Here is a 12,622-nt window from a genome sequence, read left to right as displayed (position 1 = left end):
CCTTTCGGCTATTTCACATTTTTGTTTCAGTTTCCGGAGGTTAGAGGTATACCAGGGTGCCGATTTAATTTTCGCTCTTCTGATATGATTTTATTTTGTTGGCTAACTTGGACAAGGGTGGATGTTGTTCACTGTGCAATTTTGTCATTTGCTAGGGTAGGTCTAGGCCTAAAATATGTTTTTAATCGTTGATAGCTTGTCTCCAGGATTTAAAAGAAAATTTGGATCAGGGACAGTCTTTCAAGATAGCTTGTTTACGATTTAGAGTGGTTGAGGGGTTTTGAGAGTTAACAATCGTAAAATGATCTGACCAAATTATTGGTACAGGGTCTTGAACCATTATGAGTTTATCATTGGAGAAGACAGGGCAAGTAGTTAGCCCTTTTCGTGTGTAGGCCCAGAAACCTTTTGAGAAAGTTGTATGGCCCAAAGATCCTGTAAGAGACCGGCGGCTTGGATACTCACCGGCTTCTCCAGATGGAGATTAAAGTCTCCCATAAGGGAAACATTTACTCAAGAGCTAGCCAGGTTAGCAGTCACTTCGGGAAGGGAGTGGAGAAACGTACTGCTTGGACCAGGAAGCCTATACAGTAAAACTCCTGAGAAAGTAATTGTGGGGAAGAAGGAGATAGCGAATAACAAACTTTTGCAGTGTAGGATTTTTAAAGGTTCCTCTACTCTGGCAGTTGAATTGTGTGCTCTCTCAGCTTATGAAGCACCCATCTGAACCCATTCAAAGAGGGGATATGAAATTAATTTTGTGGAAGTTTGTTCTCCTCATAACTTTAACATCTGCTAGACGAGTTAGCAAAACTCTTGGCCTCACCATTCAAGAGCCTTTCTTGCAATTTGGGGGCGATAGTGGTTCTTTACAAACCCAAAGTTAATTCCTAAAGTCCCTTCAGACTATCACCTAAATGAGCCTCTCATCCTAAGAAAATTGTTTCCAGCTCCTACAACACGAGCTGAAAGAGAACTTCATTTGTTAGATATCAAGAGGTGCTTAAGATTCTATCTAGACAAAAACAAAGGTTTTTGCAAGTCCAATCGACTATTTGTGGCTTACAGCGTGCCAAGGAAAGGATATCCTCTTTCTAAGCAAAGCATTGCTAGATGGATATCCAGTGCAATTCACTGTCATTTAGCTGCAGGCAAACTGTTGCACACATCAGTCCACACCCGCTCTTCAAGAACTATGTCTGCCTCAACGGTGTTGTTTGCTGGTGTGTCACTTCAGGACATTTGCTGGGCAGCTACCTGGAAAAATACACACACATTTACTAGCCATTACTGCTTGGACTCTGCAGTTCGCCGTGATGCAGCAGTGGGTCAGGCTGGGCTGCAACATCTTTTTCAGTGACAGTGAGCTTTCTCCTTCTCCCCACCGTCCTTTTACTTGTTATGCACATTTTCTTTCTTTGCACATTGTATTCTTGTTTATAGAGATGTATGTATTTGTTTCTTTCAGATCCTTAATTCTTAAAACAATATATGTATTTATATATGTATGTTTACGTATCTGCAAGTGCATGCTTGGCATTTCTATTTAAAATGTGCTTCATAACTGCTATGTAATCCGATTGGTTGGTTGAAACCTAACTTTGGTCTCTTAAAAAAAAATTAAGAAAAATACTATGATATGTTACAAAACTAAATGGCCTAGGGCCTTTCTGGTCTGTTTAACATTGTATAGCTATTTTAGTGTACTGTGAGACTCCCATCTCGACGATGGGGAATGATTCAAGCATGTGAATCTATGAAAGATTCCAATACTGTAGAACTACAGTTACAGGTAAATAACTTCTTTTTCTTCTCCTACCTGTTTTGAATCAAGGTCAACTAAGGCATTGGCCTATGTGCAGTGGGACAAGAGGTGACAGACTCAGGCCAAAATTATTTCGTGAAAAGGTGGTGTGGAGCAGGTTAAATGTATGAAACAACCTAACTGTAGTGACAGTGTAGACCATTTGGATGATCATTCTTTAATTGTGTTAACCTGATGCAAATGTTTTTTTTTTTTTTAATTCAGACAAATTTGTAAAGATTTCTTGGAGCGAAATAGAACACATTTAGATGCAGACTGTGCCTGTGGCAGCTATAATTTAGCACATTTAGACCATGTAGCCGTACTCTGGCAGCTGAATCGGCTTTAGTCCTGATTCCATTAAGAATCCGTTACTATCTGATAGTGACTCTAGAACCTCTTCAACAGCTTAAAGTAGCTATCAACAGAATCTTTGGTGCCACACTAACTCCCACTGTAGTGCCTTCGGCCCTATGGATCCGAGAGGGCCTCCAGCTGGTTTACGGTCGGTGGATTCATCCTAGATGCCAGCTATGCCCTTAGACCTCGTTCTGTGGCCAGTTCCATGTTACGCTCCGGTCCTGCTGATTCATGGCTTCATTAACAGTGCTGGGTACGGCGTCAGAGGTGTTGACATGACCGACTCCATAGCCGTTGGCATCACCAGTCCGGACCCTATTGTTCTCTCAGATTCCAAGACCCACATTTCACAGCCTGCTTAACCAAAGCCAGATTATTTGCGGGAGGAGTTTATTTTTGAATAAGAATACCATCTAGGTGTACCCACACATGAGATCAAAAGAACTCTTCTGACAGAGGTTTTAAACCCATGGCAATCTTCTCAAGAACATTAATTGCTCTTCAGTTAGGTTCTTATATATGCACTGTTGGCCCCCTGGGGAAAACCAGGATCTTGCCCTCCTGTTAATGGTCATGTGGCAAGACGACACAGACCACCTCCTGGAGATCTTGATTTTTTTTTTATATAACCCCTTACTCCGGAGAGTCTTGTAGTACAGGCATCTATGAGCCGTACACACCCGAATGGTTTCCCTACCACTCCTGCAGATAGGGAATAAAATAAAATGGAGGCCTCTACAAAAAGATTTTTTTCTTCAACCAGCCTTGCTCTCAGATTGGTAAATATATCTTGTCTCCTGGAGAAATACTCACACTCCCTATGGAACAAATAGTCCTACCACCGTCTCTGATGAGGTCCGCCAAATCCTACAGCGTTTAATCGGATGGATTGGATGCTGCACAATTTTCCATAAAGTCAGGTTTTCGCACTGCTGACTTTAAAGGTAGAGTAGGTGGAACCATTGTGGCAAAAGCGGAATCAACCTTTCAAAGGATCAAGGAGCATAAGGCCACTGCTCGTTCTTTGGGCAGTGGCCTTATTCTCCTTAGCTTTACTAATTAGGCAGCTCCCCAACAACAGCGCTGTTCTCTAGGGTTTGAAAGAGGTTATCTGCAAAGACAAAACAAGTTTTCCTCTGAGCAACCACAGACCCTCAATCCCATAGGGTGCGAGGTTGGGAGCTGTGTGAGAAAGTGTCATCTTTCTTGCATGGTATGCCCCCACTTTTTGCTGAATTGCTGAATGTATTTTGACTGAGTGTGCCCTGGACTCCTGCCAATCAGGTGCCCAGGGCCTATGTTCCTTCCCTAAAACCTAACATTGTCAAACCCTGGCCACTTGTCAGCCCCTGGTAAATGGTACGCTAGGTACCCAGGGCCTTGTGACAAGGAAAGGCCTCTAAGGGCTGCAGCACTTATTGTGCCACCCTTAGAGGCCCTGTACCCGAACACAACCACACTGCCCTTGCTGGCTGAGTGTCTGGGTACAAGGCAAAACAAAGTCGACATGGCACACATCCCTGTGTGCCATGGCCACAACCTACACTGCCCTGGCATACATCAGCCACCCCTCTAGCTGGCTGTCCTATGCCAGTGGTGTGGGCACAGGAGCATGAGTCCTGTGCCCCTACAGTACCCAGGTCCATTCCTGGGCACTGTAAGTGCAGTGCTGCCAGCTAAGAGTAAATGGTGCTGAGCGCCCGTCAAACACGATCTCCACAGCACCATAATGGCAACACTGAAGACTGAGAAGTTTGGTATTAAACTTCTCAGCACATTAAACCTGCACTGATGCCAGTGTGGGATTTAATGTACAAAGCACTACAGAGGGCATCTTAGAGATGCCCCCTGAAACCTAACCTACAATTCACGTCTGGTCTGGGAGGCTGCCTCGGCTGCCACACCGCAGACATGTTGCTGGACCCCTGGGTGGAGAGCCCCCGCTTTCCTGGGCCTGCAACAATGCACATCCTGGGCGAGCTGCTAGGTCTCCTCCCCCAGGATGGGCAGGAGGAAGATTCAAAGGCATACCACCTTTATGAGCCTCTCCAGGCCACTTGATGTACCCAGCAAACTGGCCCCCACTGGTTCTGACCCCCACTCCGGCGGGAAGACTGGCCGGAAACCCCAAGTAAGGACAGGGGATGTGCCAGCCTGCCAACCCCACCCCTCAGGTGGGGGAGGCGAGGTGAAGCACATCTTCGGGCGCTCGCCATCTTGAAGATGGGAACCCCTGCCCAATCAGGACTAGGCTACTGCTCCCCTCCAATAGGAGAGTGGCAGGATAGGGGGTGTACCCACCCCACGGCAGGGACCCATTGGTCTCTGCCCTTTACCTACCTGTAACGCCCCTAAATCTAGTATTTAGGAGCATCCTGAACCTTCCTTCTTTAGATTCCAGATTCTGAAAAAGCAAAGAAGAGCAAGAAGAAAGAAGACCTGCCGTGTAGCTGCTAAGAAGAGGAAGACACCAACTGCTTTGGCCCCGGCCCTACCGGCCTGTCGATCCTCGAACCTGCTCCAGCTAAATCCCGGCACCTCTTGTGGCCAGCAACCTCACAAAGCCCGGAGGACCTGGCTACCTTGTGACTCTGAGCATTTGGGACTCCCATGAGCAGTGGCTCTGCACAAAGCAAGTTTCTAACCCCTGGCACCAGCCCGGAACCGCGAACCCTGCACACTTTGCACCTGCCAAGCCTGGCCTGTGCCGGAGTGACCAAAGACCCTGAGGACGTCCCCCCCAGCGACTGTGACCCCGAATCCGGCACCCAAGGACTCACCTCGACGCGCCTGACAAGGCCTGCAGCCTCAGAACCAGGGACCACCACCCCCCCCCCCCCCCCCCCCGCGATCAACAGAGGGTAAGAGTTCCCGACACCAAAAGGCGCCCTGCGGCCCCCTGTGCCCGACTCCTGGGTACCTACCTATCCTCCAACTACCCAACTTAACTCTCGAAGTGGTGGTGGTGGTGGCACCTGAAGAATCTTCGTCCCCGAGCTTGCATCCTTTGTTCATCCTGGAGCTTACCCTTTGAATCCATTGAGCGCCCGAAGGCTCAAAAGCACCCTACACCCAGCCGACCGACTGGCCCTGGCAGTGTAACCTCTACTCCTATCTACTTCCCCATTTGCCCTGAGCAAGTAACCAGGAGCCCAGCTCCCACAGCCGCGTGGCCTGCTGGTTAGCAGCCACCAACCAAGGCCCCCCTGCCTCTCATAGGATAACACTGGGCCTAACTCACTCTGCACCCAGCCGCCCCAGTGCCGCTGAGGGTGTAACCACTGTACCAACCTGACCCTGGGAGACCCCCGAGTCTGTGCCCAGAACCTTAACTCTGCCAGTCGAGTACTTACCCAAAAGCCGATAACCCAATTTTCTTCCATAGGGTAACATTGACTGGTTTCTTCTGAAATTTCTTCTGTGTGGAGTTTCTAAAACTTAAAATATTCACCTAAAGTCACCCGAGTAACGAAAACGGAAATATTCACCTGCTATTAGGAGAGATCCAGTGCTGGATCTTGGTGCCCAGCACTGACCCAGAAAAGTACTCACAACCGTACTTAACCAATAACCCAATTTTCTTCCATAGGAAATCATTGACTGTTTTTCTGTGAAATTTCTTCTAAGTGTCGATTTTTTTAAACTACAAATATTCTTTAATAATCATACAAACTGTGAAAACGTAATTACTTACCTGTTTTAGATAGAGATCCCAATACTGAGCCTAAGAGCCGAGCCCTGGATTACAAAAGTAACGAGAACATACTTTACCTGTAACTTTAATTTTCTCCCATAGGGAATCATTGACTGTTTTTCTATGAAATGTCTTCTAAGTGTCAACTTTTAAAATCGCAAAATATTGCCTAAAAATCACAACAGTAACTAAAACTAATTTACTCACTTGTTTCCAAGACCTGTCCCAGGACTGAATCTAGGATCCAGTCCTGGAATTAGAAAAGTAATCCTGAAAGTAATCTATTGCAAATATCTTAAAATTCACATTGAGCTCAATGTATTATTGTGTTTGGGTTAAGAAAACGATGGAGGGTAGTGTCGAGCAATGTCTCTGATATTGATTATCCACTGACGTGGACCAATTAAGAAGGCACTACCCTCCATCGTTTTCTTAACCTAAACTTTTCAATGGCTCTTGGGTGTAGCCATTTACAAGGACTGTGCCACATATAAAATTGGGCCCTAACAACTGCAGCGTCGCAAGTCCAGAACTTTCCACCCATACAGCAACCTATATTATTGTGTTTGAAATTGTGTTGGCTATTGCAACAACCTGTAACTATTACCTACAAAAGTCAATTGCATATTGCAAAAGAATTTAACTAAAGCCTCTCATTCTGAGAAAGTATATTTTGATACCTATTGTTGGTTCTAAAATAAAACAACCATATATTTTTTTTTATACAAACCATTGGCCTAGAGTTCAGTTCTTTAGTGTGTGAGACCATTTGCTGACTGATTGTGTACAATAAATGCTTTACACTATCCTCTGATACTACCTTACTGCTCGACCAAGCTACCACTTTAGAGAGTAAGGTTATATCTAATTTTAACCTCTGCCAAACCTCTGGGGACTGTGGACTCTGTACACACTGTACCTATTTGGGAACAGTATATACAGAGCCACTTTCTCAGAAGCTGGCCAACAGTGTTTAGGTTACCAAGCGTAACATTATTCCCAAGCCCCATGCGCATCCCTGCCCCTTCCCCCACACCCTTTTTGAATCCAATAATTTTACCTTGGCAACACAAGATTGACTTTTTGGAGGTCGGATTATCTTTTACCTCCCCGGATGGAGGAGCATCACTTCGGATCAATGGGTCCTCTAAGCAGTGGAACAAGGGTACTCCCTATCCTTCCTTTTCTAGCCTCCAGACTTAGGAGAAGCTTCGGCTCTTTTTTGCCAAGGAAGCAATAGAGAGGTTGCGGATTTCAGAAATCAGGACAGGTTGTTGCTTCTATTATTTCTGATGCCGAAGAAGGATGGAGGCCTTATCCCCATCCTAACTCTTTTCCCTCTGAACTTCTTCCTAAGGAAAGACCAGTTCAAGATACTCACCCTGGCCCAAGCTCTATTTTCCCTCGATCCAGGAGACTAGATGGTAGTGCTGAACCTGTGGGATGCACATTTCCACACTCATTCTGCAATCTCATAGGAGCTTTAAAATGCCAGGGCTGACAAACTCAGCTGACAGTGCCTTGCGAATCACAAATGGCATTTCCACTCTGACGTGGCACAGGACATCTTCCGGCAATAGGGAGAATACTTGGTCGATCTGTTCGCCACCTCAGAGAATGCGCAGTGTCCAAACTTATAAGTGTTGGAGTTCCCAAGGCAGCCTTCCTTAGTAGACGCCTTTTGCCTACAGTGGGACTCAGTACTCCTGTACTGTTTTGCGCCTCTACTTCTCATGCTTAGAGTGCTCAAGAAAATAAGGAGAGAGACCGGGCCTAATTCATCCAAGTTGCTCCGGACTGGGCAAGGAGAATGTGGTACCTGGAACTTATAGACCTGAGCACATGCCCTCTCCAGCTTCCCTTTCAGGAGGATCACCTGTCGCACCAGGGAAGAGTCTTGCACCTGAGCTTCCACTACCCACAACTCCATGGGTGGAGATTAAGTGGCATCAGTTTATTACATTAAACCTTTGGATTCAGTGTTTTCCACTCCAACAAAATGCGTTTAGTAGTGTTTTGCTGTTGTCTGAATAGAAAATGTTAGCATTCTAGTAGTTACAATTCTGCAGTGACGCTACAGTTGATCACTAGGATGTTAACTAACAGACTGCTGCTGGTGTTGGAAGAACATGTTTCAGCCTGCATGTCAGAATGTTTTACAGACATAGCTGTAAAGATAATTGACAACTCAAGCTGCAGTAGAACACTCAGTACATGTTTTACTTAGAATATTAGACTTTATTGTTAAATGACTTAGGGAGATAATATCAATTTATAGAAAATGTCTGTTTAGCTTCTGAAGCGCCTTCTATAATCTCAATGAGAAAATCATGGGAGAAAACAGTTTTCCCCCAAACATGGTTCGTCAAATCCCAGCTGGGGAAATCCGCATTTTTCTCAAGGTAAAATACCCTGAGACTGTACCAGAATTCCTATTATGGGTATAAAACAACCACCAACTGGTGTATTTTGTGAATAAAATTGTTTATCACCCGTCTTAAGTTCCTTTTTGTGACCGTAAATAACAGGCTTTCACTACAATGTATTTCAGTGGGGCTATGACCCCAATTCTTGCTTTGACTGCCACAGCATGTTGACACAAGGAGATGATGGACGGAGCACTGAAACATTTCAGACACTCACCCTCAGTCACATATCTGGATTGAATCCATCATCATTCTTTAGCTCACTTTGTCACCTCAGTTCAGACCCAGCTATATGCAAATCAGTCTTGACCCTGTGCCTCATGGGAACAGTCCAGCCCAAACTGCCAAGCCAGTTCTTCCCTGAACGTGAAACAAGCATCCTGGGACCGGTTTCTGGATAACACCCTTCATCAGCCATGCTAGCTTGAATCCAGTGGCAAAGTGAGCAAGGGACCCACGTCTGGGCATACCCTGCCAAGTTAGGGCGAATAAAGTAAACACAAGGAGTCCATGGTATGGTCAGTCAATTAAGGTGGGGTCCACATGCTCCCCTGTCCTCACATGGGATTGACGTGCTCATCCTACCCCCTGTTATTTAATTTTTTTAATATATTTTCAGGATGCAAGTAACATTTCCCTGACTTCTGTAATCGTTGCCACAACATATTGTTCATATTGTGGCCAGCCAATCAGGAATGACTTGTTCATTTTAAAGTGGCAAATCATAGCCTGTCTGGACACCAACAGTCCAGCTGAGCCTAACTTCTTAATCTCTTCATGTGCCACCCAAGCTTCTCTTTAACCACTAATTTCTCAAAATGGCTGAACGGATTTACATCAAATCACAAAAAGCACACTTTATGCATAAAGTTCTGACTAAATTTGGTGTTATTCAGTTGATTAATTTTTTTTCTATATCGGAAAGCAGAGCATCTTATGGGAATTAATATGAGAAATCAGAAATCACACATTGCGACCTCTCATTTTCTTTCTCAGCGCTTTACGGATCAGCACACTGGGTTAGCCTTTTTTTTTTAGTTTTTTTGGGTAAGGTTTTATAAAGATTTGTTAAATCAGTGATACTCAAAGTAAGGCCCGGGGGCCACGTGCGGCCCTCTTGACCTTTACATGCAGCCCCCCGGTGAACAGCAGCACGAGCTGCTGTTTAGTTCTCCAGTATTGGGGTGTCTTTCATAGATTCACATGCTTGAATATTCCCCGTCGTCGGAGTGGGAGTCCCACGGTAAATAAAATAGCAGGTTGTTGCTTCTATTATTTCTGATGCCGAAGAAGGATGGAGGCCTTATCCCCATCCTAACTCTTTTCCCTCTGAACTTCTTCCTAATGAAAGACCAGTTCAAGATACTCACCCTGGCCCAAGCTCTATTTTCCCTCGATCCAGGAGACTAGATGGTAGTGCTGAACCTGTGGGATGCACATTTCCACACTCATTCTGCAATCTCATAGGAGCTTTAAAATGCCAGGGCTGACAAACTCAGCTGACAGTGCCTTGCGAATCACAAATGGCATTTCCACTCTGACGTGGCACAGGACATCTTCCGGCAATAGGGAGAATACTTGGTCGATCTGTTCGCCACCTCAGAGAATGCGCAGTGTCCAAACTTATAAGTGTTGGAGTTCCCAAGGCAGCCTTCCTTAGTAGACGCCTTTTGCCTACAGTGGGACTCAGTACTCCTGTACTGTTTTGCGCCTCTACTTCTCATGCTTAGAGTGCTCAAGAAAATAAGGAGAGAGACCGGGCCTAATTCATCCAAGTTGCTCCGGACTGGGCAAGGAGAATGTGGTACCTGGAACTTATAGACCTGAGCACATGCCCTCTCCAGCTTCCCTTTCAGGAGGATCACCTGTCGCACCAGGGAAGAGTCTTGCACCTGAGCTTCCACTACCCACAACTCCATGGGTGGAGATTAAGTGGCATCAGTTTATTACATTAAACCTTTGGATTCAGTGTTTTTCACTCCAACAAAATGCGTTTAGTAGTGTTTTGCTGTTGTCTGAATAGAAAATGTTAGCATTCTAGTAGTTACAATTCTCATTTTCTTTCTCAGCGCTTTACGGATCAGCACACTGGGTTAGCCTTTTTTTTTTAGTTTTTTTGGGTAAGGTTTTATAAAGATTTGTTAAATCAGTGATACTCAAAGTAAGGCCCGGGGGCCACGTGCGGCCCTCTTGACCTTTACATGCAGCCCCCCGGTGAACAGCAGCACGAGCTGCTGTTTAGTTCTCCAGTATTGGGGTGTCTTTCATAGATTCACATGCTTGAATATTCCCCGTCGTCGGAGTGGGAGTCCCACGGTAAATAAAATAGCAATATATATAGTCATAATATACCTAAATAATCCCATAAATAGAGCTATGTAGGTGTAAAAACACCAAGAATGTACCTATATGAAATCTCCATAGGGATACATGGAGAGAGAAAAAAGACATTTGCAGTCTATCTCTGTCATTATCTTGGTCCAAACTACAGCCAATCAGGCGTCAGCACCTCTCCAGAACCTTCTCCTCAGAGTTCCTGACCTCAGATTTTCTACCGCACGTCGTGTGACAGGGAGTCTCCCTGAGCTCTGCTTAGTTTTTGTCTGTCAGAATGTCTTCAAGTAAGAGATCTCTGTTTAGACCTTGTTCTTCGTGTGGAAAACTGCGTTTATTCTCTGAGGACCCACACAGTAAGTGCATTTACTGTTTGTACCCGGATCATGAGGTGGCAAAATGTAAGTTTTGTAGAACCTTTTCTACTAAAACTTTGAAGGACAGGGAAGGCCGTCTCTTATTGTGGCTACAGAGACTTAAAGATAAGGAAGATCCAGTTTCTGATATGGAAAGCCTTATTTCTGGCCGTTCCCAGACAGCCTCAAAGCGCAGTAGTGTGCAGGAGTTGCCATCTCCTTTCCTGAAGAAAAAGAAAATGTCTTTGGCTCTTACAGCTGCCACATCTGCTGTTTCACCTACTGTTTTGTCACCTTCGAGACCTAGTTCTCAGGCTATTGAGGCGTCTACTTCCAAGTTTTCTGGAAGAATACTGGCAGCCTCGTCGACGATGCTTCCGACGAAATTGGCAGTGACCGGCTCGTCGACGGTGACTCTGATGACGACATCAGCAGCGTCTTCGCCGACGATTGTCCCGTCGACGTTAGGCTCGTCGACGGTAACCATCAGTACCACAAGGTCAGTGACTTCTATATTACCCATTACATCGTCGTCGACGAGGAAAGAAAAGGTTCAGTCGACGAAGACTTCGTCGTCGACGAAGGGTGTGAGATCGACTTCGTCGTCGAACTCGTCGACGGCTATTCCGTCGACGAAGAAGAAGATTCCGACGTCGACGACTGCTTAGTCGGCGACGGCTCCGTCGACGATGGGTTTGTCGACGCAAATTTCGTCGACGATAGTTCCGTCGACCACCGTTCCACCGACGGTAGCTCCGTCGACGAGGCCCTCTCCGAAAACGTCCTTGGTGAATACCATACAGCCGTCGACGGCAATTTCATCAGTAAGGATAAAGGTGAGCAGATTATCATCTGCTCAAAAGTCATTGAGAGAGCAGCTGCCTCCCGCGACTTCAACGCCGGTTTCATCTTTCGCTGTGGTCCCCTTGATGCCGTTGCCACCTACTACTGGCCTAGATAGGCAAGACGAGATTTATTCCTGTAGAGGAGTCGCAGCTTTCGTCACCATTATTTGCGACAGATTCTGAACAGGAGTCCGAGGAAGGTTTACCTGACTCTTTTGGTACGGCGCAAAGCCCATCTGACTTAATAATTAAATGCCAGGATGACAGTAGTGAGGCTGAAGATCCAGTTTACAGGCAGCAGGTTCCTGCGAAACGTTCAACGGCGACTCTGCCATTGTCACTCATAGCTAATCTCCAACGCATGTTGGACGATTATAACCAACGTTTTCCTCTGTCGCCGCAACATCCTGGGGTTCCGTCAACGCCTGTGGTTCCGACAAATATAACTCCGGTGCCGATTGAAAATCCTTCACCCCTGATGCCGTCAGCACCACCAAGACAGCCTTCAACGAGGTTTTTACCTCATCAAGAGTTCGTGGAGGAGGTCCCTCAGGAAAGAGAAGAAGGTGAAATCCCAGATGGTGATGGTGATGTTGATAATGATGATGATGATATGGCGGAGTGGGACGAGTACCAAGCACAAACACCATCTCCCTCTCAAGTGGTATCTGGTGACTCACCTCCAGTGGACATAGCGACTTTTCACCAACTAATGGAAAGGGCGGCACAACGTTTTAGGCTGACAACGGAGTGCAGAGAGGAAGATTGTTTCCTTTATGATTTCAAGAGTCAACCTTTAAAAC

At 45.8% G+C, this 12,622-nt stretch overlaps 1 protein-coding gene across 4 annotated transcripts in view; it reads left to right on the top strand.

The window, feature by feature from the left end:
- The window catches only part of SETD1A (SET domain containing 1A, histone lysine methyltransferase), a 1,055,844-nt gene that overhangs the window by 133,645 nt on the left and 909,577 nt on the right, over nucleotides 1–12,622 (top strand). The gene's annotated exons all lie outside the window — the stretch shown is intronic.

The sequence above is a fragment of the Triturus cristatus genome, chromosome 7 (genome assembly GCF_964204655.1).
Source record: "Triturus cristatus chromosome 7, aTriCri1.1, whole genome shotgun sequence".
Lineage (NCBI taxonomy): Eukaryota > Metazoa > Chordata > Amphibia > Caudata > Salamandridae > Triturus > Triturus cristatus.
The sequence above is the reverse complement of the archived record's forward strand: the minus strand, read 5'-3'. Positions and strand labels throughout refer to the sequence as shown.